Raw genomic sequence first — 26,703 nt, 5'->3', positions numbered from 1 at the left:
CTTACTCCAAATCATTGTCACTCTGGGTGCTTCCAGTCTCCTGTGCATACGAATGCTTCCTCGAATACATGAAATTGAAAACATCAACATACCAGCCACATGATCGCAAAACTGAAGAAGCTTTGTTTTTCAAGGTAAATTTTGTACCGGATTCAAACATGTGAAAATAATAAACTTCATTAAAAGGAATAAAAAACCAACTTCTGACAAGTTAAACACAACCCAGGCATAGGTGAATAGTAAAGAAATCCTACATAACTTTGACAAGTTAAACCTGGATTACTAGGGCCAAATGCCGTAAAGCAAAATACCCTAGTTCTAACCAAATGACCTCACACTTCAAAGAAATTTCAGGCATGAAAAACCACAAAAAAAAAACAATATTAAAATACAGTGAACCTCTCAAGTCACAAAAGTACATGCAACATCTAGATAAAAGGCACCCCTAAAGCAATTGAGATAAGTAGCTTACATTTCCTTCATATTTTCAACTTCTGCTCGAGATTGAGCATCCCGGGAAAACAAAATACAGGATTTTCCCATTGGCATGGAGAAATCACCAGTGTCTTCTGTTTTCTTTAACCTTGAGTGATCACAGGAGTCTTTAAATTTTCTGTTTCCCTCTAAGTTAGAGGAGCAGTCTTTTGGCTTTGTCATTGGAACAGAGTATTCAGAAGAGTCATATGATTTTCTTTTTGGCCCTGAGAAATTACATCATAAGAATCCTCTGATTTTCTCTTTGGCACTGAAATAGCACAAGAGTTCTCTGAACTTTTCTTTTTCCCTGGGTTATTAGAGATATCAGAAAGAGCAGTATCAATCTGCCCTACAACTGCCACGCTCCTGGTTCTATTAACTACAAAAGAATCTGATTTAGTTCCATTTGTCAATGCAACTTGGGGGCTATTTCCTACAGAAACAGCATCAACTTTTCCATTTTTTTAAGTACCATTCCTGTTCAACGATGACAGTTTTTTTTTTTTGTCTTTCCTCTCTGTCGTAACGTTTCTGCGGTGAATTCGTTAGACTTAAAAAAAATTAAGTTTTAGGGGAAAGGCGATGAAATATGATTTTGAAAAACGATTTGATGTTGGAGTCGTCACCAACTATTAAGTTAGGTATGTTGGAAACCTTAAAAAAACGGTCTTCAAAGATTTGTTTTTAAGGATTCGGGAGTCGATTACGTGTGGGGAAGGGTGAATACCCCACAACGGCCAAATTTTGGTACCTAAACGATTACACGTTGTTTAAATATTGGGAATTACAAACTTAAAAATGTATTTAAATTATTATCCTTTTATCCATTCGAATTTATTTTATTCAAAAAGTGTGAACAATCTTCGGGAAAACATTTCCTTTATAGTTATGAGACTTTCCCATAGATTCTCCTCACAAAAACGTTATTTCAATTTTTTTGCAAAGATAAAATAAAATAAAACAAAATAAAAATGAAAAAAGGTAAAAAATAATCAAAATAAATTACGTAAAGGTAAAATGAAGAAAAACATTTGTGAGGAAAATCATCGAAAAGATACATTCCCTTATAGTTTGGAGATGTCTTCGTAGATTTCTCTCACAATGAAAGTTTACCCTTTTTGTATATTAGAAAAAAATGATGGTTCATTAAAATGCTAATAAATATTTAAATGTTCACATAATAAAACAAAGAAAAATAAAAATTTCCATACAAATAATACTTATAACAAATACGTAATTTATATACAAACATATATGAAATTATAATGATCGATAAAACAGAAACTTTACAAAATAAAGGACTAAATCATTTACAAATTTGGACTAAAATGCACATTTACAAACATGACAGACTAAACTACAAAAAAAAATATAGACATGCTTAGTAAAATAAAGGACTAAATCATCAAAACAAAAACTTTAAGGTCGTAATAATAACTAAACATAAAATCATAGCTAATACACAAATATTATTTAATATGAGTACTAAACCCGAAATAAAACCCAAAGTTACATTCAGGACCAAAATGAAACAAAATAGAAATTCGTAAGGTAAATAAAAATTATACCTAAAAGCCACAATATACAAAGCCGAGACTAAAATGAATGAACTACAAATACTATGACTAGAGTCCAAAATCAACATAAATAGCATAATATATAGGATAATGGCTTAAATGGAAACATTGAAAGATAAATGATCAAAGTAGAATATCACAAAAGGTTCATTAGTGGCTAAAATAAAATGCTACAGATAAAGAGGGATCTGAAAAGAAATTAACCCACAAAAATTACAAAGACACGGGTGAGATTACAAAAGGTGAAGGACCGAAACTGCCAATAACCACAAACTCAAAACACGCTAATCTTCTTTGGCAAAACGACGTCACTTCGTGCGTGGATTATATAACCCAATTAAGCCCGAAAATCCCAGCAGCTCTCATTTTCCCTTAACCCTAAATAACATCTCCCTCTCCCTCTTTTCTTTCTCTCTTCGCATCACCACCGCAAGAGACATAAACGTAGTTCCCCAGCCACCGTAAATCGGTGGCCATGGGGAACAAAATATCCTTAGAAGCCCTCATTATCACCTCTCATTCGAATCGAAAACCAAACCTAAACCCAGAGTACACAACCCCTCACCCTAGTTCTAAAAGGTCTAGTGGTTACCTTCGAATCTCGGTGAACTTGACTCGGTGAAAATCCCGATGGTGACTACTCGAATGTTTCTCCGTATTCTATATTTTTCTGCCCCCCGAGTGCTTTCCTCTTCATTTTTCCCAATGGTTGATTTTCCTTGATTTATGGCTGCTTTGGTAGATCGGTTGTAGGGTAATTATTTTCCCTAACTTGAACAAGTGAGATACCTGATTTTCAGGATTTAACTCGGTATTTTAATGGGTTTAGGTTCACTGTTGATGACGTTTTTGTTGATTTTGATATTTGGATTGATTTTCTTGATGTGGTTTACTTTAGATGACGGTGGGACGGTTGAAATGGTGGTCGGATCGTCGGGAACAGGTTAAAACATTTGCGGCGGCGCGTCTCTTCACTTACTAGTTTAGGGTGGTTGGAATATTTAGGGTTAGGGTTTTGAAACCTTAATTTAATATTGGGTCGGGTCAGATCTTGGACTCCAGGTTTCAGGTTGTAGTGGACTGCTGGGTTTTTATTTGGGTCTTCGGGTCTTGGGCCAAAACAGAAATTTGAAATTGGGTGGTCTATTTGTACCATAGGCCTGCAAAAACAAAATGTAATATGTGTAAAAAATACTAATAATAATAATAATAATAACAATAATAATAATAATAAATATAATGTTTTTGTATACTTGGACAAAAACAGGTGTCTACAACTGCCCCTATTCGCACATTCTTGTGTTAACAAGAATAGAGCAAAGAAGAAAAAGACAACAAGTTTTTGTCCGGTTCTCTTTTTGTTTTTAAAATTTGATGTGTTTGGTATTAGGGGGAGGACACGACTCATACGTGATGAAGTGGTCTGGACGTTTAAAGGTGACACGGCTCCTACGTGATGAGGAGATCTGGTTGGGGGATGACATTGCTCATACGCGATGAAGAGTTCTTGGCTATCTTTAAGGAGAGTGATAACTTGGTTCCTACGCGATGATGACGGTTGGTTATCTAGGGGTGACACGGCTCCTACATGATGAGGAGATCTGGTCGAGGGATGACACGATTTCTACACGATGAGGATGATATACCATCTTTAGGGATGATAACACGGTTCTTACGTGATGAGGACGACTGATTATCTGGGGTGACATGGCTCCTACGTGATGAGGAGGTCTGGTCGGGGGTGAAACAACTCATACATGAGAAAGAGTTCTGGCCATCTTTAGGAAGGGCGATAGCATGGTTCATACGAGATGAGGACGGGTGGTTATCTAGGGTGATACAACTCCTACATGATGAGGAGGTTTGGTCAAGGGATGACACGGTTCCTACGCGATGAGGATGACATGCTATCTTTAGGGATGATGGTTTCAAGGGACACCGACTCAGAGATTACGCTTCAAGAGAAGCTGTCTCAAAAGAGATAAAATTCGTTTCAGGGGAAATGATCTCAAAGATAAATGTTTTGTTTCAAAGGAAATAAACCCAAAGATGGTTTTGTTTTAGAAGAAACATACTCAAAGATTTGTTTCTCGAAAGAAATTGTCTCAAGAGAGACAACAATTTGTTTTCAGAGAAACATACTCAAAGATTATGTATTTCAAAAGCAACTGTCTCAAAATAGACAAAATTTGTTTCAAGGGAAACGACTCAAAGATGATTTCGCTAGAAGAATTGTCTCAAGAGAGACAAAACTTATTTCAAGAGAAAAAGACTCAAAGATTATCAATTTTGTTTTTAGTGAAACAATTTCAAGATTTGTGTTTAAAGAGGAAACTGTCTCAAGCGAGACGAATCGTTTTGAAAATCTTCAGTGGTTTTAATTTTGTTTCAAGTGAAACAAATTTAAATTTGTATCTTAGAGAAAAATGTCTCAAGCGAGATGAAATTTGTTTTAAGAGAAATTGTTTCAAGCAATACAAAATTTGTTTTTAGAGAAAGTTGTCTCCAGCGAGACAAAATTTGTTTTTAAGAAAACTGTCTCTAGCGAGACGACACTTTGTTTTTTAAGAAGATAATCTCAAGAGCTCATAATCTGTCTATCGATTCCTGTATGTTGAGGAAACGTCTTCAAAAGATCTGATTGTTGACTTCAGGAAGTCAAATATGTGTATGAAATTGTTCTTTCAGGTTGAAGACATCTGGTTATTTCCTAGCTCTTATTTCCTGAAAAATTGAAATGATGTATTTATGACCACCTATATGGGATGTTTATGGGTGTCATGATGAAGTTTGTATTTTATTTGATGAATTATTGAATTTTTTCATCAAGAAAGGGAAAATCTAAGTCTTTATTGCACATGATAATGAATGCAAAGATGCAAATTTCATGCGTCATGTATGTATGTATGTATGTATGTATGTATGTATGTGTATGTATGTATATATGAGTTGATGTATGTTTTCTCGATCTGGAAGGAGAATTGTTGCGAGAACAATCTTCACTCTATCATTGATTCAGTTTTGCTTCATTTCCACCAGGGTGTACTCTTGTAAACCTCGATCTAAGATAATTTGTTTTCCTTAATCCATCAAACTTTGCCCCAAAATTTAGCTTCCCTCGCCCCAACTTCGATATTGAGCTTTAGAGAGATATTCGTTGAATTCCAAGATATGCCTCTAGAGAGATTATCTTGTTTGAAAATGTTATTCTCCTTTTTGAAAACAACTTGACGAAGAAAGAATATGTGAATTTTCATTGTCAAATGAACTAAAATAATGCCCCTTTTTCGACCTCACAATTGGATCAAATCACAAAAATATGAATTCATTGAATATAAAAAATCAACTGCTCTTTTAATCTTTTATAGCTGCAAATCTTTGACAAATATAAAGATAGAAAGGATGGTTTTGAGGTTGGCTACCTAAATTCTAAGGTTTATTTCATCGATTGGACCTTGTGAAGATCATGGCATGCCCCTCTTTCCTGGTTTAGCCTTTTAATCAGAGGCGAACAAAATGATACAACTAGAATAGTCAATAGCTAGACTTTTCAGAACACTTCTATTTAAGTTCTCTGAAATCTTCTCTTTTTTCAACCTTCGTAGACTCCTCTAGTCAAGGCAATGCAGAAATATCGGTCTAAAAATGAGATTTCTGAGTGCTTGTATGAAGTTGACTATAACAGATGTTCCTCAACTCCCTTAGTCCATATTCACAAAACTTCTTATTTAGTAAATTTGATTTAATTTGCCATTGTTTGACTAACTGAATTCAACTTTATTATATATATATATATATTATAATTGCCTTTGTTTCGCTAGCTAAAGGATTCATGTCGTCACAAAATCTTCGACTTGACAACCACAGTGGAGCATACACCAGATTGCCTAATACTCGATCAATGTCATAGTTTGATTGTAATATATTCATAAAGCCAGGGCTTTCAAGTTTACTGTATAACCAATTGCTTTAGTGGAATAGCTCAGCTTTATTATATACATATATATTTTCCTGGCTATATGTATTCCATTTCTTAAGGTTGCTGAGGAAAACCTGTTATAGTTCCGATGTTTGTTTAAGGTCAGAAAATCTCATGGTTAGAGTTCAAGTCCCAAGCAACTAACCTAAACTAGATTCATCTACTTGACCATTCCATCTAAGAAGATTATGGTCATCATTGAACATCATCAACAGAAATAGAAACCAATTAGTTTTGCAAACTCATTTGCTAGTTGCCCCATTTTGCTACTCCTAACACATACCTGAATGCCAAGATGATTGACTAAACATGCGAGGAGAGAGCTAGCTTGGTTCCTTCAAGTGAAGGGTATACATTCTGATGTACTTTTAGATCCAGATAAAAGGGTCCTTGTTTTGCTGGGTTCAATCTTGTCATTTGTCAAAGATTTACAACCTCAATTATTAAAGAGCATTTAATTAAGATGATATTTAAAGAATTCAAGATTAAAACTTTCTCATTATTCATTTCCTAAGAATGAAGCATTTCATTGAAAATGTTTGAACTTCACGTAACTTACAAATATTTAAACATAAGAAGAAAAAAAATTCAAACAAGCTGTCATGCATGAGAATGCAACAAAATCTTCTGATAGATACCCAGCCAACTCCCGATTAGAATCCCCCATCACACATTGAATGTCAATGCCCTAGAATCAACCAGATCTTGGACCTTGCGCTTCAATGTCCTACAATTCTTAGTGGTATGCGCCGAGCTCCCAATTTGATAGTTGTATATGGCGTTAATATCATAGCCTTCAGGATATGGGGCTTCTCTTGGTTTGGATGGAACTGGAGTCACAAGGTTCCTCTCAACTAGCGTTGGGAGCAATTCCTCATACGTCATTAGGATTGGATCAATGAGAGTCTTTTCACGAAATGCCTTATGAGGTTTGATCCCCATACTAGCTAGATAAAATCCCACGATGTTAATCTTAGCTCTTTCCTCAATGTCGGTATGGATAATGCCACCTATCTGACCATTCTTGACAGTTCTTTTGATCATTTCTCAACCCATGACGACGTCAAAGAAATTATTAGTGGCAACTCTTTTCATGTGGTTGATATATGGAGACTTCAATGTATCGATGAATAAAGTGATGAACTCTCTTTCAGTCATCGGTGGATACACTTGAGATGCGACATCCCTCCATCATTGTGCGTACTGTCGAAAGCTCTAATCATTCCTCATCTCTATATTTTGAAGTGTTGTTCAATCGGGGGCCATATCAGTTATGTTCTTGTATTGGCTCAGAAAGGCATTAGAAAATCCTTCCAAGTGCGAATTTGGGCACGACTTAATTGGTTATACTATGTAGAAGCGGGTCCAGTCAAACTGTCTTGGAATTAGTGGATTAATATCTGATCATTGCTGGTGTACCCAGTCATCCTTCGAATAAACATTTTGAGATGGACACTAGGACAACTGGTTCCATCGTACTTCTCAAAGTCAAGTGGAAGCACCAAGTCGGGAACTAAAACTAATTCATTTATATCCATTTCACTATGAGATCTTTGTTCTCTCATTCCCTTGAATGTCTCTCTGCACCACTTTTTCAAGTTCACAAGGATCTCATTGTTGGCTTTTTTCATCTTATCAGGAGTGGACATGTTGTGGTCAGTATAATGATCCTAAGCACCTAGCACAGTTGCATGAGTTTTATAAGTGGAGACGCGTGCTTGGTGGCTTGGGAGCTTGTGGGGAAAAATGAGTGGTTGTGAGCTAGCTTGTGCCTTCACATATTCAGAGGTTTCCATAGTCGATGGAATCTTTTATTTACCTATTTCTTGGTTGAGTACAATCATTTTGGCTATGATTTGATTCATCAAGTTGTTTTGGTTTTGCAAGATACGATCCATGGTGGTCTTTTGCTCTTGCTCCATTTTGGCTTCCCACTATTCTTGCATCTTTTGCAAACTGTCTTCTAGTTCTTTCTTCAGGTTCTCAAATTTGGCTTCCATTCTCAGTACTGTGTGAACGAATTTGCACAGTCAAAAGCATTTCTTCAAAGTCCTCCATGAGATAAACCCATTATTTCATGATTAATGCATGTAAAAAATGCTTCAATGAATGCCATGCAGAATGCGAATATGCAAATGCAGATGTAAGAAATGTGAAAATGTTTAAATATATATAGTTCAGAATGAAAATGCAAAAGGTATCGATTTCCAAAAGTAATCATTTTTAGAAATCCATTCACCCAAAATAATTTTCATCTTTACAAGAGAGATCCATAGTCGAATGCGGTTTGTGATATATAACCTTCAGAAAAAATGCCAAGCTCTGACCACCAAATTACAATCTTCCTTGTTATGAAAACTCTTTTCCTTTTTAATGGTCGCTCTTCTACTATGATGATTACTTGGTTAATCATCACCTTTCTTTTATTTATGATGATCATTTAATTCCAAATAATAATAATAATAAAAAATCAAACATAGAAAATGTGTCAGTATAAAAGAATTCAAATATCAAGCCAATATCAAGAAAATAAAATAATGCAGGTAAAAGAGTTTATAGTCGTTTCTCCTTTGTGTACACTTATTCGGGAACCTACCGACGGATAGAGGTTCGACATGAATTTTATCGGGGTGACCATTCTACAGTTCACTATATGCATGGTTTTGGTTCTATAAGTAAAAGGGTACCCGAATTATCCATGTTGGTGCCTCCTTAGGCTGCCAAACCCTCAATCTTGGCCCATTACAAGCTCGTGCGGATCGAGTTCAATTCGAGAGGATACATTCCCTTATGTCCATGCGGAGAAACAATTTATCTCAAGTAGACATAAGGTATATGAACCCCAAATTTTACTTGTTAAAACCCGTGTGGAGAAACAATTTATATCACGTAGGCTAAGCTTTCACCTCAACTTAAAAGGGACAAAGCTCATAAGTGAGCTTATGGTATGCAAATGTATATGTTGCGTATGAGGAGAAACTCACAAACCTTTAAAAACACAACAAAAATAACACTATCTCAATTTCCAAAATCGGAATAATGGGTTTGAAACTCGAATCTGAAAACCACTTAAATAAAAAAATCAATTAGTTTAAAAAATAACAGGTTGAAACTCAAAATAAATAAAATGATCGTAAATTAAATACAATTTAAATTTGTAATTCCTAAAAATAAAAACATGTAATCGTTCATGGCCCGACTCTCGAAGTCCCTAGCAGAGTCGTCAAGCTGTCATAACGTTTTCGCGGGGGAATCCGTTAGACTTAAAAAATTTAATTTTTAGGGGAAAGACGATGAAATATGATTTTTCAAAACGATTTGATTTTGGAGTTGCCACCAACCATTAAGTTAGGTAGGGTGAACACTCCCACAACGCCCAAATTTTGGTACCTAAACGATTATATGTTGTTTAAATATTGGGAATTACAAACTTAAAAATGTATTTAAATTATGATCCTTTTATCCATTTGAAATTTATTTTATTCAAAAATTGTGAACAATCTTCGGGAAAACATTTCATTTATAGTTAGGAGACTTTCCCATAGATTCCCCTCACAAAAACGTTATTTCAATTTTTTGTAAAGATAAAATAAAATAAAATAAAATAAAACAAAATAAAAAAAAGAGGTAAAAAATAATTAAAATAAATAATGTAAAGGTAAAATGAAGAAAAACTTTTGTGAGAAAAATCCTCGAAAAGATACCTTCCCATATAGTTGGGAGATGTCTTCGTAGATTTCCCTTACAATGAAAGTTTACCCTTTTGTATATTAGAAAAAATGATTGTTCATAAAAAAATTTAATAAAATTTAAACATTCACATAATAAAACAAAGAAAATAAAAATTTCCATAAAAATAATACTTATAACAAATACGTAATTTATATACAAACATATATGAAATTATAATGAGCGATAAGACAATAACTTTACAAAATAAAAGACTACATCATTTACAAATTTGGACTAAAATGCACCTTTACAAACATGACAGGCTAAAATACAAATAAAAAAATAGACATGTTTAGTAAAATAAAGGACTAAATCATCAAAACAAAAACTTTAAGGTCATAATAATAACCAAACATAAAATCATAGCTAATATACAAATATTATTTAATATGAGTACTAAACCCGAAGTAAAACCCAAAGTTACATTCAGGACCAAAATGAAACAAAATAGAAATTCGTAAAGTAAATAAAAATTATACCTAAAAGCCACAATATATAAAGCCAGGACTGAAATGAATGAACTACAAATACTATGACCAGAGTCCAAGATCAACATAAATAGCATAATATATAGGATAATGGCTTAAATGGAAACCTTGAAAGATAAATGATCAAAGTATAATATCACAAAAGTTTCATTAGTTTTTAAAATAAAATGCTACAGACGAAGAGGGACCTGAAAAGAAATTAACCCACAAAAATTACAAAGACACGAGTGAGATTACAAAAGGTGAAGGACCGAAACTACCAATAACCCCAAGCCCAAAACACGCTGATCCTTTTTGGCAAAACGACGTCACTTCGTGCGTGGATTATATAACCCAATTAAGCACGAAAATCACATCAACTCTCATTTTTACCTTAACCCTAAATAACATCTCATTCTCCCTTTTTTCTTCCTCTCTTCGCATCCCCACTACAGGAGACATAAACGCAGCTCCAAGGCCTCCGTAAAGTAGTGTCCATGGGGAACAAAATATCCTTAGAAGACCTCATTACGACCTCTCCTTCAAATCAAAAACCAAACCTAAACCCATAGAAGACAACCCCCACCCTAGATCTAAAAGGTCTAGTGGTTACCTTTGAATCTCGGTGAACTTGGCTCGGTGAAAATCTCGATGGTGACTACTCGAACGGTAATTTCTCGATTCCCCCTCTTTTCCTTTTTGTTTTATTTTTTCTTCTGGTTTTTCGAATGTTTCCCCATATTTTATTTTTTTCTACCCCATGTGCTCTCCTCTTCTTTTTTCCCAGTGGTTGATTTTTCCTTGATATATGGTTGCTTTGGTAGATAGGTTGTAGGGTAATTATTTTCCCTAGCTTGAACAGGTGAGATCCCTAATTTTTTAGGATTTAACTCGATATTTTAATGGGTTTAGGTTCACTGTTGATGATGGTTTTGTTGATTTTGATCTTTGGATTAATTTGCTTGATGTAGTTTACTGTAGATGACGGTAGGGCGGATGAAATGGCAGTCAGATCTTCAGAAACGGGCCGGAACAGTGGTGACGACGCGTCTCTTCACATACTAGTTTTGGGTGGCTGGAATATTTAGGGTTTGGGTTTTAAAACCCGAAATTAATATTAGATCGGGTTGGATCTTAGACTCCAGGTTTCGGGTTGTGGTGGACTGTTGGGTTTTTGTTTGGGTCTTCGGGTCTTGGGCCAAAATAGAAATTTGGGTCTGGATGGTCTATTTGTACCTTAGGCCTACAAAAACAAAATGTAATATATGCAAATAATAATAATAATAAATAATAATAATATAATGTTTTTGTAGACCAGACAAAAACGAGTGTCTACAGCTGCATCTCTTTGCACATTCTTGTGTTAACAAGAATAGGGCAAAGATGAAAAAAGATAACAAGTTTTTGTCCGGTTCTCTTTTTGTTTTTAAAATTTGATGTGTTTGGTATTAAGGGGACGACACGACTTATACGTGATGAAGAGGTATGGTCGTCTAAGGGTGACATGGCTCCTACGTGATGAGAAAATCTGGTCGGGGAATGACACTGCTCATATGCGATAAAGAGTTCTTGGCCATCTTTGGGGAGAGTGATAACTCTGTTCCTACATAATGATGATGGCTGGTTATCTAGGGGTGATACGACTCCTACGTGATAAGGAGGTATGATCGGGGGATGACACGGTTCTTACACGATGAGGATGGTAGGCCATCTTTAGGGATGATAACATGGTTCCTATGTGATGAGGTCGACTGGTTATCAAGGGTGACACGGCTCCTACGTGATGAGGAGGTTTGGTCGAGGGTGACATGGCTCATACATGACGAAGAGTTCTGGCAATCTTTAGGAAGGGCAATAACATGGTTCCTACGCGATGAGGACGGGTGGTTATCTAGGGTGATACGTCTCCTATGTGATGAGGAGTTCTGGTCAGGAGATGACACGGTTCCTACGTGATGCGGAAGATATGCCATCTTTAGGGATGATGGTTTTAAGGGAAACTGACTCAGAGATGATGCTTCAAGAGAAACTGTCTCAAAAGAGACAAAATTTATTTCATGGAAACGATCTCAAAGATATGTGTTTTATTTCAAATAAAACATACGCAAATATGGTTTTGTTTCAGAAGAAACATACTCAAAGATTTTGTTTCTTGAAAGAAATCATCTTAAGAGAGACAAAAATTTGTTTTCAAAGAAACAGACTCAAAGATTATGTGTTTCAAAAGCAACTGTCTAAAAAGAGACAAAATTCGTTTCAAGGAAAATTACTCATAGATGATTTTGCAAGAAGAATTTTCTCAAGAGAGACAACTTATTTCAAGAGAAAAATACTCAAAGATTATCAATTTTGTTTTTAGTGAAACAATTTCAGGATTTGTTTTTAAAGAGGAAACTGTCTCAAGTAAGACGAATTGGTTTTGAAAATCTCCAGTGGTTTTAATTTTGTTTCAAGTGAAACAAATTTAAATTTGTATCTCAGAAAAAATGTCTCAAGCGAGACGAAATTTGTTTCGAGAGAAATTGTTTTAAGCGATACAAAATTTGTTTTTAGAGAAAGTTGTCTCAAGCGAGACAAAATTTGTTTTTAAGAAAACTGTCTCTAGCGAGACGACACTTTGTTTTTTAAGAAGATAATCTCAAGAGCTCATAGTCCGTCTATCGATTCCAGCATGTTGAGGAAATGTCTTCAAATGATCTGATTATTGACTTCATGAAGTCAAATATGTGTATGGCATTGTTCTTTCAGGTTGAAGACATCTGGTTATTTCCGAGCTCTTATTTCCTGAAAAATTTAAATGATGTATTTATGACTGCCTTTTTGGGATGTTTATAGGTGCCATGATGAAGTTTGTATTTTATTTGATGAATTATTGAATTTTTCCTCAAGAGAGGGAAAATGAAAGTCTTTATTGCAGATGATAATGAATGTAAAGATGCAAATTTCATGCGTCATGTATGCATGTGTATGTATGTATATATGTGTTGATGTATGCTTTCTCGATCTGGACGGAGAATTATTGCGAGAGCATTGTTCACTATATCAGTTTGTCTTCATTTCCACCAAGGTGTACTCTTTTAAACCTCGACCTGAAACAATTTTTTTTCCTTGCTCTATCAAACTTTGCCCCAAAATTTAGCTTCCCTTGCCCTAGCTTCAATCTTGAGCTTCAGAGAGATATTCGTTGAATTCCAAGATATGTCTCTAGAGAGATTATCTTGTTTTAAGATATTTTTCTCCTTTTGAAAACAACTTGACGAAGAAAGAATATGTGAATTTTTATATGAACTAAAATAATGCCCCTTCTTCGGCCTCACAATTGGAGCAAATCACAAAAATATGAATTCATTGAATATAAAAAATCAACTGCTCTTTTAATCTTTGATAGCTGCAAATCTTTGACAAATATAAAGATAGAAAGGATGGTTTTGAGGTTGGCTACCTAAATTCTAAGGTTTATTTCATCGATTTGACCTTGTGAAGATCATGGCATGCCCCTCTTTCCTGGTTTAGCCTTTTAATCAGAGGTGAACAAAATGCCACAACTAGAATAGTCAATAGCTAGACTTTTCAGAACACTTCTATTTAAGTTCTCTGAAATCTTCCCTTTGTTCAACCTTCGTAGACTCCTCTAGTCAAGGCAATGCAGAAATATCGGTCTAAAAATGAGATTTCTGAGTGCTTGTGTGAAGTTGACTATAACAGATGTTCCTCAACTCCCTTAGTCCATATTCACAAAACTCCTTATTTAGTAAATTTGATTTAATTTGCCATTGTTTGACTAACTGAATTCAACTTTATTGTATATATTTTATAATTGCCTTTGTTTCGCTAGCTAAAGGATTCATGTCGTCACAAAATCTTCGACTTGACAACCACAGTGGAGCATACACCAGATTTCCTAGTACTCGATCAATGTCATAGTTTGAATGTAATATATTCATAAAGCCATGGCTTTCAAGTTTACTGTATAACCAATAGCTTTAGTGGAATAGCTCAGCTTTATTATATACATATATATTTTCCTGGCTATATGTATTCCATTTCTTAAGTTTGCTGAGGAAAACCTGCTATAGTTCCGATGTTTGTTTATGGTCAGAAAATCTCATGGTTAGAGTTCAAGTCCCAAGCAACTAACCTAAACTAGATTCATCTACTTGACCATTCCATCTAAGAAGATTATGGTCATCATTGAACATCATCAACAGAAATAGAAACCAATTAGTTTTGCAAACTCATTTGCTAGTTGCCCCATTTTGTCTACTCCTAACACATACCTGAATGCCAAGATGATTGACTAAACATGCGAGGAGAGAGCTAGCTTGGTTCCTTCAAGTGAAGGGTATACATTCTGATGTACTTTTAGATCCAGATAAAAGGGTCCTTGTTTTGCTGGGTTCAATCTTGTCATTTGTCAAAGATTTACAACCTTAATTATTAAAGAGCTTTTAATTAAGATGACATTTAAAGAATTCAAGATTAAAACTTGCTCATTGTTCATTTCCTAAGAAAGAAGCATTTCATTGAAAATGTTTGAACTTCACGTAAATTACAAACATTTAAACATAAGAAGAAAAACAAATTCAAACAAGCTGTCATGCAACAAAATCTCCTGATGGATGCCCCAGCTGACTCCCGATTAGAATGCCCCATCACACATTGAATGTCAATGACCTAGAATCAATTAGATCTTGGACCTTGCGCTTCAATGTCTTACAATTCTCAGTGGTATTTCCCGAGCTCCCAATATGATAGCTGCATATGACGCTACTATCATAGCCTTCAGGATATGGGGCTTCTCTTGGTTTGGATTGAACTGGAGTCACAAGGTTCCTCTCAACTAGCATTGAGAGCAATTCCTCATACATCTTTGGGATTGGTTCAATGTGAGTCTTTTCACGGAATGCCTTATGAGGTTTGGTCCCCAGACTAGCTAGATAAGATCCCATGATGTTAATCTCAGCTCTTTCCTCATTATCGGTATAGATAGTGCCACCTATCTGGCCATTCTTGACAGCTCTTTCGATCATTTCTCCACACATGACGATGTTAGAGAAACTATTATTGGTAGCTCATATAATGTGGTTGATATATGGAGACTTCAATGTATCGGTGAATAAAGTGATGAACTCTCTTTCAGTCATCGGTGGATGTACTTGAGATGCGACATCCCTTCATCGTTGTGCGTACTGTGGAAAGCTCTCATCATTCCTTATCTTCATATTTTGAAGTGTTGTTCTATCGGGGGCCATATCAGTCATGTGTTTGTATTGGCTTAGAAATGCATTATCCAAATAATTTCAAGTGCAAATTTGGGCACGACTTAATTGGTTATACCATCTAGAAGATGTCCAGTCAAATTGTCTTGGAAGCAGTGGATTAACATCTGATCATTGCTGGTGTACTCAGTCATCCTTCGAATGAACATTGTGAGATGGACACTAGGACAATTGGTTCCATCATACTTCTCAAAGTCGGGCATCTTAAATTATGAGGAAACATCAAGTCGGGAACTAAAACTAATTCATTTGCATTCATTTCGTTGTGAGAGCTTTGTCCTCTCATTCCCTTGAATGTCTCTTTGTACCACTTTTTCAAGTTCTCAGGGATCTCGTTGTTGGATCTTTTCATCTTATCTGGAGTGGATATGTTGTGGTCAGTAGAATGATCCCGAGGACCTAGAACAGTTGCATGCGTTTTAGCGGTGGAGACACGTGCTTGGTGGCTTAGAAGCTTGTGGGGCGAAATGAGTGGTTGTGAACTAGCTTGTGCCTTCACGTATTCAGAGGTTTCTTTCTTGGTTGAGTACAATCATTTTGGCTACCATTTGATTCATCAGGTTGTTTTGGTTTTGCAAAATACGATCCATGGTGGCCTTTTACTCTTGCTCCATTTTGGCTTCCCACTCTTCTTGCATCTTTTACAAACTCTCTTCCAGTTATTTCTTTAGGTTCTCAAATTTGGCTTCCATTCTCAGTACTGTGTGAACGAATTTGCATAATCAGAAACACTTCTTTAAATTCCTCCACGAGTTAAACCCATTATTCCATGATTAATGCATTTAAAAAATACTTCAATGAATGCCATGCAGAATGCGAATATGCAAATGCAGATGTAAAAAAAGTGAAAATGTTTAAATAAATGCAGTGTATAATGCAAATACAAAAGGTATCGATTTCTAAAAGTAATCATTTTTAGAAAGAGTTTCATTCACCCAAAAGAATTTTCATCTTTACAAGAGAGATCCATACTCAAATATGGTTTGTGATATGTAACCTTCAGGAAAAATGCCAAGCTCGGACCACCGAATTGCAATCTTTCTTGTTATGAAAACTCTTTTCCATTTTAATGGTCGCTCTTCTACTATAATGATTACTTGGTTAATCAACACCTTTCTTTTATTTATGATGATCATGCAATGACAAAATAAAAAAAAATAAACATAGAAAATGTGTCAGTATAAAAGAAGTCAAATATCAAGCCAATATTAAGAAAATAAAATAATACAGGTAAAGAGAAGAGGTTTAGAGTTGTTTCTCTTTTGTGTACACTTATTCGGGCACCTATCTATGAACAGAGGTTCGACATGAATTTTATCGGGGTGACCGTTATATGGTTCACTATATGGATGGTTTCGACTCTATGAGTAAAAAGGTACTCGAATTATTCATGTTGGTGCCTCCTTAGGCTCCAAACCCTTAACCTAGCCTATTATAGGCTCATACGGATCGAGTTCAATTCGAGAGGATACATTCCCTTATGTCCATGTGGATAAACAATTTTTCTCACGTAGACATAATGTATATGAACCCCAACGCTTAATTTCTAAAAGTCATGCCGAGAAACAATTTATCTCATGTAGGCTAAGCTTTCACATTAACTTAAAAGGAACAAAGCTCGTAAGTGAGCTTATGGTATGAAAATGTATGTGCTGTGTGTGAGGAGAAACTCACAAACATTTAAAAACATAACAAAAATAACACTCACAATTTCCAAAATCGGCTCGAATATGAAAACCACTTAAATAAAAAATCAATTAGTTTAAAAATAATATGTTGAAACTCAAAATAAATAAAAGGATCATAAATTAAATAATATTTAAATATGTAATTCCCAAAAATAAAAATATGTAATCGTTCATGGCCTGACTCTCGAAGTCAACAGCAAAGTCGCTAAGCTGTCATAACGTTTCCGCGGGGGAATCCGTTAGACTTAAAAAATTTAACTTTCAGGGGAAAGACGATGAAATATGATTTTGAAAAACGATTTGATTTCGGAGTCGCCACAAACCATTAAGTTAGAAAGGTTGGAAACCTTAAAAAAACGTCTGCGTTTTACCAAAGATTTGTTTTTAAGGATTCATGAGTCGATTACGTGTGGGGAAGGGTAAACACCCCCACAACGCCTAAATTTTGGTACCTAAACAATTATATGTTGTTTAAATATTGAGAATTACAAACTTAAAAATGTATTAAAATTATGATCGTTTTATTCATTTGAATTTATTTTATTCAAAAAGTATGAACAATCTTCAGGAAAGCATTTCCTTTATAGTTAGGAGACTTTCCTATAGATTCCCCTAACAAAAACGTTATTTCAAATTTTTTGAAAAGATAAAATAAAATGAAAATACGTAAAAAATAGTCAAAATAAATAACGTAAAGGTAAAACAAAGAAAAACATTTGTGAGAAAAATCATCGAAAAGATATCTTCTCTTATAGTTGGGAAATGTCTTCGTAGATTTCTCTTACAATGAAATTTTACCCTTTTCGTATATTAGAAAACAATGATGGTTCATAAAAATGTTAATAAATATTTAAACATTCACATAATAAAACAAAGAAAAATAAAAATTTCTATACAAAGAATATTTATAACAAATACGTAATTTATATAAAAACATATATAAAATTATAATGATCGATAAAGCATAAACTTTACAAAATAAATGACTAAATCATTTACAAATTTGGACTAAAATGCTCCTTTACAAACATGACATGCTAAAATACAAATAAAAAATAGACATGCTTAGTAAAATAAAGGACTAAATCATCAAAACAAAAACTTTATGGTCATAATAATAACTAAACATAAAATCATAGCTAATATACAAATATTATTTAATATGAGTACTAATCCCGAAATAAAACCAAAAGTTACATTCAGGACCAAAATGAAACAAAATAGAAGTTCGTAAGGTAAATAAAAATTATACCTAAAAGCCACAATATATAAAGGCAGGACTGAAATGAATGAACTACAAATACTATGACCAGAGTCCAAAATCAACATAATTATCATAATATATAGGATAATAGCTTAAGGGAAAAAATTGAAAGATAAGTGATCAAAGTAGTATATCACAAAAGTTTCATTAGTGGCTAACTAAAATGTTACATACGAAGAGGGACCTGAAAAGAAATTAACCCACAACAATTAAAAAGACACGGGTGAGATTACAAAAGGTGAAGGATCGAAATTGCCAATAAACCCAAACCCAAAACACGCTAATCCTCTTTGGCAAAACAACGTCACTTCGTGCGTGGATTATATAACCAATTAAGCCCGAAAATCCCAGCAGCTCTCATTTTTCCCTTAATGCTAAATAACCTCTCACTCTCCCTCTTTTCTTCCTCTCTTCGTATCCCCACCACAGGAGACATAAACGCAGTTCCCCGACCACCGTAGATCAGTGGCCATGGGGAACAAAATATCCTTAGAAGCCCTCCTTATCACATCTCTCTTTTGAATTGAAAACCAAACCTAAACCCATAGAACACAACCCCTCACCCTAGATCTAAAAGATCAAGTGGTTATATTCGAATCTCGGTGAGCTTGACTCGGTGAAAATCCCGATGATGACTGCTCGAACGGTAATTTCTCGATTCACTCTCTTTTCTTTTTTGTTTAATTTTTTCTTCTATTTTTTCGAATGTTTCCCCGTATTTTATTTTTTTCTGCCCCCCGAGTGCTCTCATCTTCTTTTTTCCAAATGGTTGATTTTTCCTTGATTTATGGTTACTTTTGTAGATCGATTGTACGGTAATTATTTTCCCTAGCTTGAACAGGTGAGATCCCTGATTTTTTGGGATTTAACTCGGTATTTTAATGAATTTAGATTCACTGTTGACGTTTTTGTTGATTTTGATATTTGGATTGATTTGCTTGATGTGGTTTACTGTAGATGACGGTGGGGCGGTTGAAATGGCGGTCGGATCGTCAGGAATAGGTCGGTACAGTGGCGGTGACGCGTCTCTTCACCTACTGGTTTAAGGTGGCTGTAATATTTAGGGTTAGGGTTTTGATACCCTAATTTAAAACTAGGCCGAGTCGGATCTTGGACTCCTGGTTTCAGGTTGTAGTGGACTGTTGGGTTGCTGTTTAGGTCTTCGGGTCTTGGGCCAAAATAAAATTTTGGGTCTGGGTGGTCTATTTGTACCTTAGGCCTGCAAAAACAAAATGTAATATGTGTAAATAAAATAAAATAAAATAATAATAATAATAATAAATAATAATAATATAATGTTATTGTAGACCCGGACAAAAATGGGTGTCTACACTCTCCAAACAAAGTGACTCCACTGAGACTCCATTTCCAGCAATATTCTGAGTCTTATGGAAGCCAATCTTTCTGTTACTCATAACAGGAAGCTTTCTAGGACCAGGCTTTTCAAAAATATTGAATTTCACATGTAAGCTAGAAGACAATTTCCTCACATTCTGTGAAGATAGTTCAACACTAGGTTTTTTTGGACTGGTTTCAATTGAATTGCTTTCAGAATTTTGGATGCCTCACTTCTATTGGAATCAGTTGGTTTAACTCCATTGGAAGAAAATGCAGTACCTTGAGACCCTAGCCTTTGGTTAGCACGAGAGAAGAAAAGAATATAAATCTTCTCGGATAAGACCTCTTATAGGGTTAAAAGTGAGACAAAAGAGTCATTGCAGCAATAACACCTGCCCATTCCATCCTTTACAAATAGAGAACTAATGTCAGCAACTAATCAACATTTATGGCACTGAAGCATACATATAAAAAATTGATGAAATCGGAGAACAAAAGAACCTTAATATATGCATAATAATGCCAAGATTCTGGTGAGTATCCTGAGTGCACAATAATACCAAATAGGTTATACACTGGCTGTGGATCCTACATTGAAAATACCAAAAAAAAGGAATATAGGATAACTGAATATAACCAGTATATGAGATTACTTTGTACAGAATAACGAAATTCTATTGGTAGAACCATGTAAAAATTTTAAGGAACAAATCATGCAATCCTTGTAAATCACTAACATTCACTCTCCTTCCTCCAACATAATGGCACCAGACTTACTCAACATTGCTAACAAACTAACAACATGATTGAAGTAAATGTAATATTTGTTTCATTGACCCACAGAAAGTGCTAACCCAAAAACCACACCATGTTATCTTTTTTTGGATATGAAGTGGATGCCTCGTTAAAAACCCCCTTCATGATTACTAGAACACCATAAAGTGTTCCAGAAATCAGCGGAAAGAGAAAAAGAGTGCCTCAAAATTTATTAATAAAATAGTAGTACAATGCATATGATTACAACCAAACTTACCCCCCATACACTAGATAAAACAAAAAAAACGAGAAAAAAACAAAACCGAACCAAAACTCCCTAACTCAGCCAATTCCAGACTTTGCTAAAACGTCTGCCTCTAAGTTTGTTGGCCTAGCAATCCAATGAATAATGCCCTCCAAGTTCCTTATCTTTTCTGCAATTTCTTTAGAAATTGGGTAGATTCCATCATGGCTAGATTCCTATGGGGAGGAGGATCAGAGATGAACAAAATACATTGGGTAAACTGGACGACTGTATGCAAATCTAAAGATAATGGAGGTCTAAGAGTGCTAGATATCAATCTAATTAATAGATCCCTTTTGGGGAATTGGCCTTGTAAGTTTGCAAACGAAAAGGATTCCGAGTGGAGGAACTTGATTTGTAGCAAGTACAAGTTAAATCAAAGTTCGTTTCTACTTAATAATAGTTTACTAGCTCAGGCTTCCCGGATATGGAGATCAGTGGTGAATATTTTTTTAAAGATAACTCTCTTGGCTCTAGATGTCGTAACCAATTTTGAATTAGAGTAGGAAATGATTAGAATATTAGCTTCTGGTATGATGTTTGGCCTATAGAATCTTCCCTCAACTTTTTGCCCTCTCTACTAATCAAAACGGAAAGTTAAGTGAGTTTGGTGAATTTGAAACTTTAGGTTGGGTTTTGCTTGTAAAGATGAGAATGAATTTGAGTGATTGGGAGGTTGATAAATGGGTCAAATTTTTTGCAACAAGCAATATAAGCCTCTCAGAAATCTTGAGAGATGATCTATTTTGGCGAGGGAATGGGGATGGCATTTACATAGTTAGCTTTTGTTTGAAAACATGCTCCATTGATAAGATTGTCGATCATTTTTGGAAGGGTTACCTTTGGAAGGGGTTGGTGCCGCCAAGGGTGGAAACTTTCATGTGGCAAATTGTTTATAAAAAAACTAGCGGTAAAGATTGAATTATGAAAGAGAGGTGTACCGAGGATATTTGCCTTTGTGTCCTTTTTTGCAAGCTAGAACTAGAGTCCTCTCCAAATTTATTATTCTCTTGCACTGCTATTGTGGAATAGGTTTTTGAAATTGTGGAAGATTTCTGTTATCTTACATGAGAATGCTTACTATTTTCTTTCTACTTGGGAGGAATTGATGTCTAATTCAACTATTTGGACTTTTATTCCTGGTGTAGTGTTATGGACAATATGGAAATACAAGAATGCCATTGTCTTCGAGAATGAAGTGTTCGATCCGATTCAATTGTTCTTTACAACAAAGTTCAGATTAGCATCTTGGTTCTTATCCAAATTCTCCAACATGGCCTTTTTGTTGGATTTCCTTATTGGTGACCCATCTCTCGGTGATTCTTGTTCTGTTTTAGAAAGTCTTCAAGCTAAACAGATTTCCTGGTCCCCTCCCCCAGCGGGATTTCTAAAGCTGAACGTGGATGCTAATGTCAATAGTAATTGGGTCAATGGTAATTGGGAGGCTAGTGGTTTGGGTGGGATTTTAAGAGATGAGTTTGACTCAGTGTTGGGTTTAATTCAAGAAGATGATGGTCCGGGTCCCCCTTCCTTAATAGAACTGAAGGCCATTAAACATGGTTTATTGTTCTTCAAATCTTCTAAATGGTGCTCTAAGGGACGGTTGATTGTGGAGAGTGATAGTAAAATGTCTTTGGAGTGGATTAAGAATATGGATAATTGCCCTATATTGTATACCTCAATTTCGAAAGAAATTGTGGATAAGATTAGGAACTTGGAAGGCATTATCCGTTGGATAGCTAGGCCAACTAACTTAGAGATAGACATTTTAGCATAGTCTGAAATTGGCTAAGCTAGGAAGATGGGTTGGGGTTTGATTTTTCTCGTCTTGTGGTTGTTTGGGAAATTTTTTGTTGTCGTCTTCGGCTTTGTATCACTCTTTTATATATAAAATTTGAGACTCTTTTCCTCATTCCACTGATTTCTGGAACACCATATGGTGTCATAATATTCATGAAGGGATTTTTTAACGAGGTCTCCACTTCTTATAAAAAATGAGTAAAATACAATGCCCATTTCCTCTCCAAATTAGACTATCTCTCAAATTTTCCAAGAGACTTATATTACTAATTGTTTCCAACAAATCGGCCTATTGATCAAACTCCCAATCGCTCAAATTCCTTTTCAACTCAATATGACAAAACCATCCTAAAGTTCCAAATTCACCAAACTCCGTTAACTTTCCATTTTGATTAGTAGTGATGGCAAAAAGTATATGGAAAACTTCTTTGAGGGGGGATTCTAAAACCCAAATGTCATGCCAAAAGCGAATATTCTCACCATTACCCACTCTGATTTGAAACTGGTTGCGATATTTGGAACCAAAAGAATCATTTTTAAAATGATTATTCACCACCGATCTCCACATCCAGGAAGCCTGAGTTGGTACACTATTATTGAGTAGCAGCGAACTTTGATCTAAATTGTATTTACTAGAAATCAACTTCCTCCACTCAGAATCCATTTCATTTGCAAACTTCTAAGGGCATTTCCCTAAAAGTGCTTTATTCGTTAGGTTGATATCCAACACTCCTAAACCTCAATTATCTTTAGATTTGCATACAATCATCTAATTTACCCAATGTATCTTATTCCTTTATGATCCTCTTCCCCGTAAGAATCTAGCCATAATTGAATTAAGCTTCCTGTTCACACTTGATGGGAGCTTGAAAATTAACAAGAAATAAGTTAGGAGAGAACACAAAACAACTTTTAATAACCAATTTCCCAGCCAAAGAGAGAGTTGATGCCTTCAAACCAGCAAGTTTATTGTAAAATTTCTGAATGACAGGTTCCCACAAAGTTGCTGAATTCCTCTTAGCTCCAAGCAGAAGACCAAGGTGTTCAGACAGAAATATGCCAACTGCACATCCGATAGAAGGCACCCAATCATTCACCTCTTATTCACTTGTGTTAATGTCAAATAATTTGCTTTTGGAGAAATCCAGCAGAAGACCAGACATAATTTCAAAAACATAATACTCTCTTCACATTTCTAATTTAAGTCTTCGAAGCATTGCTGAAAACTATAAGGTCATCTACAAATTATAGATGCGACAATTTGAAAGATCTTTCATTCTTATCAATATTCAAACCATAAAACAACCTAGTAGAAACCGCCTTCAACAACAATAAATTAAGAAGTTCCCCAATCAAATTAAATAACAATGGAGAGAGAGAGCAACCCTGTCTAATTCCCTTAACCATTGGAAGGCTAATGAAAGGCTCATAAAATTTAATACTAGAATTCATATAATGCAGCCACTGGTATCAACCACACAAACTTATTCATAAAACCAACTTCTTAACAAACTTGACTTGCTTTGGACATGAAGCTTGAAAGAACCAAAACCTCATCAAATGTAACAAGCCTATCAATCTTCACACCAAGTATTCCCTCAAATCTTTGCCTTAACAATCTTAACAATTATTTTGTTACTCCAAAAATAATTATAATAAAAACTAACACAAGAAACTATAAAAACAGAATGAAAACTTTAAAGAGATTATGTAAATCACCTTCAGTTGAATAACAAGGATATTTGGCGCTTGACGTATAGACATTTGCTTCCTTGTTGCCACCAATTTCTTACAACTAAACAACCATAAGCTTCTAATTCAAAACAAATTAAAAGCAAAGTATTCAACTAGGCTCAATTTAGTTTGTTTATTTTTCTTGCATTTTGATATTTGTTTATAGATCCTAAAGAGACCAAATAAAGTAAAAAAAAAACTTCATATAAAAAAAGATCATAATAAATCTAAAATGAGAAGAAGATTAAAGGAAATGACCAATGAAATGGCCAATTCTAACATATACAAGGGTAAAACAAATAAATTTGTTCTCTAGAAGAACTATATTACTATTTTTAAGTTCTTTCAACACTATATTACTATTTTTAAGTTCTTCTTTCTTTCTTTCACATTTCACCAAAGTAGAAGCATGTATCGAAAGCAACCAAAAGACAACAATACATAAGCAAATAAGTCTCCATTTTATTGTTACTTTCAAAACTTCTTTTTAATTTTTTTTGCTTATTAAGTGGTTATTAAAGGGAAATATTCTTCAAAAATAAGTTTATTTCTATTCTAACTCAAAAGAGAAAAAAACAAGTCGGAAAAGCAACAATAAAGTAAACAAAATGGAATGTGATATTCTTCAACAATAATGTTTAATGTTATCCCAACTTAAAAGGAAAAAAAAAACAGGTCAGAAGAACAACAATGAAACCATACCTAAACAAAATAATAACTATATAATGCAATTAATTGAAATATTAACTTACTTGTCACATTTGTACTATTATTTCCATCCAAAACCTCAGGCTGAAAAAACTTATGCATAGCTTCTTTGAGAGAACCACTGTTCAATATATCAAGACTAATATCCATAATCTCATCGACTTTATTTGACTCCCCACCACAGCCCAAACACTTAACCTGACTTTGCAAAGCAACCCCAAAGATCTCCTTAACTACGGTATTGCCATTCATTGATTCTCCTGCACCTCCAACACCTTCATTTCCTTTTCGCCGCAATTTCTTTAAACAAAGACAAGTGTTATGGCAAGCATCGATAACATACCTCAAGAATTCATGGGCGTCCTCTTGTCGGTCGAATCGGAAGTGCTCAGTGAAGATTTTAATGCAACTTAAGATCTTGGAAGACGAGTCGAGGGTGAGATTGAGCGTTAAGGAGCATGTAATCCACGCTTCAAGTATACAGAAGGGACAATCGCGGGGGTTTTTGGAGGCGGAGGCGTCAGAGGAGGAGTGTTTGGAGCGGAGGCAGAAATTGGCGAGCGGTGGAGTGTAGGTGAGACACTGAAGAATGCTGTTGAGGTAACACGAGTTGCCGAGGTTTCTTAAGCCTAAAGGGGGTCCCTTCTTCCATTTTTCACCGAGTAGACTCAGCAGCCAAGTCAGTTGTAACTCGACAAATCCCATCAATGGCGATGATCCTCCTCCGTCGATCTCTCATTGGACGACCACCCACACCGCCAGAATCACATCTCCTTCAATTTTTCCGGGAAAATTTGCTCTCAAAATTAAAATTTCCCCTTTTCCCCGTTTACGAACTTTTCAAATGAATAAGAAAAATCTCTCGAGGTTTAGTTGCTTCGAAAATTAATTTAATTTATTTTTAGATTTTATTTCTTTTCCTTTCCTAAATTAGTTGATACTGTAAACTCTAACCTCTGAACCTCTTTTAGGAGAATTATAACAGTTTGACTTTTAAACTAAAAAAAAAATGGCTGTCCCTTTTTTCCCATATGTATGGGGTAAGGGGGAGGTAAGATAGTAGGCTGCCCCCAACACCAGGTTGAGAGCAGCTTCCGTAGGAGACCTCCAAATTATAAAATGCCCTCCGTGGGACTTGATCCCACGACCTCAAGGTTTAGAACCTTGTGCTCTACCAACTGAGCTGGATGGTCATTTCTTGACTTTTAAACTAAGATTTATGATATTTGTTGCTGTGTATAGAATTGTCATGTTAGAATGATAATTTTAATAAAAATATATTTTATTGAAATTTTTTATATTAAAGTGACGAATTTAAATAAAAAATTATTTAAGTAAACTCGTCATATTTAGATAAATTTATCACTTTAATGTGACGAGTTTGTTAAACACAATAATAAATACCGTAAACTCCCAATTAAAAGTCTGTGTCCGAACCCTCATTTTTTTTTCTAAGTGCGATATTAGACCTATTTCTCCTTTTCTCATGTGCTACTTAAATCTTAAGAGAAAAATGAAATTTAAAGGTAATATTATAAATAAAATAACTATATTTAAATATAAATTGAAAGCTACAAATACAAATTATATTTAGATAGAT

At 34.9% G+C, this 26,703-nt stretch overlaps 1 pseudogene; it reads right to left on the bottom strand.

Annotated features, from left to right (window-relative positions):
* LOC120144007 lies at positions 1 to 25,808 on the bottom strand (annotated as a pseudogene).
* Between the last annotated feature and the right edge of the window lie 895 nt (positions 25,809 to 26,703).

The sequence above is a fragment of the Hibiscus syriacus genome, unplaced genomic scaffold (assembly GCF_006381635.1).
Source record: "Hibiscus syriacus cultivar Baekdansim isolate YM2019G1 unplaced genomic scaffold, ASM638163v2 tig00110865_pilon, whole genome shotgun sequence".
In the NCBI taxonomy this organism is placed as follows: domain Eukaryota; kingdom Viridiplantae; phylum Streptophyta; class Magnoliopsida; order Malvales; family Malvaceae; genus Hibiscus; species Hibiscus syriacus.
The sequence above is the reverse complement of the archived record's forward strand: the minus strand, read 5'-3'. Positions and strand labels throughout refer to the sequence as shown.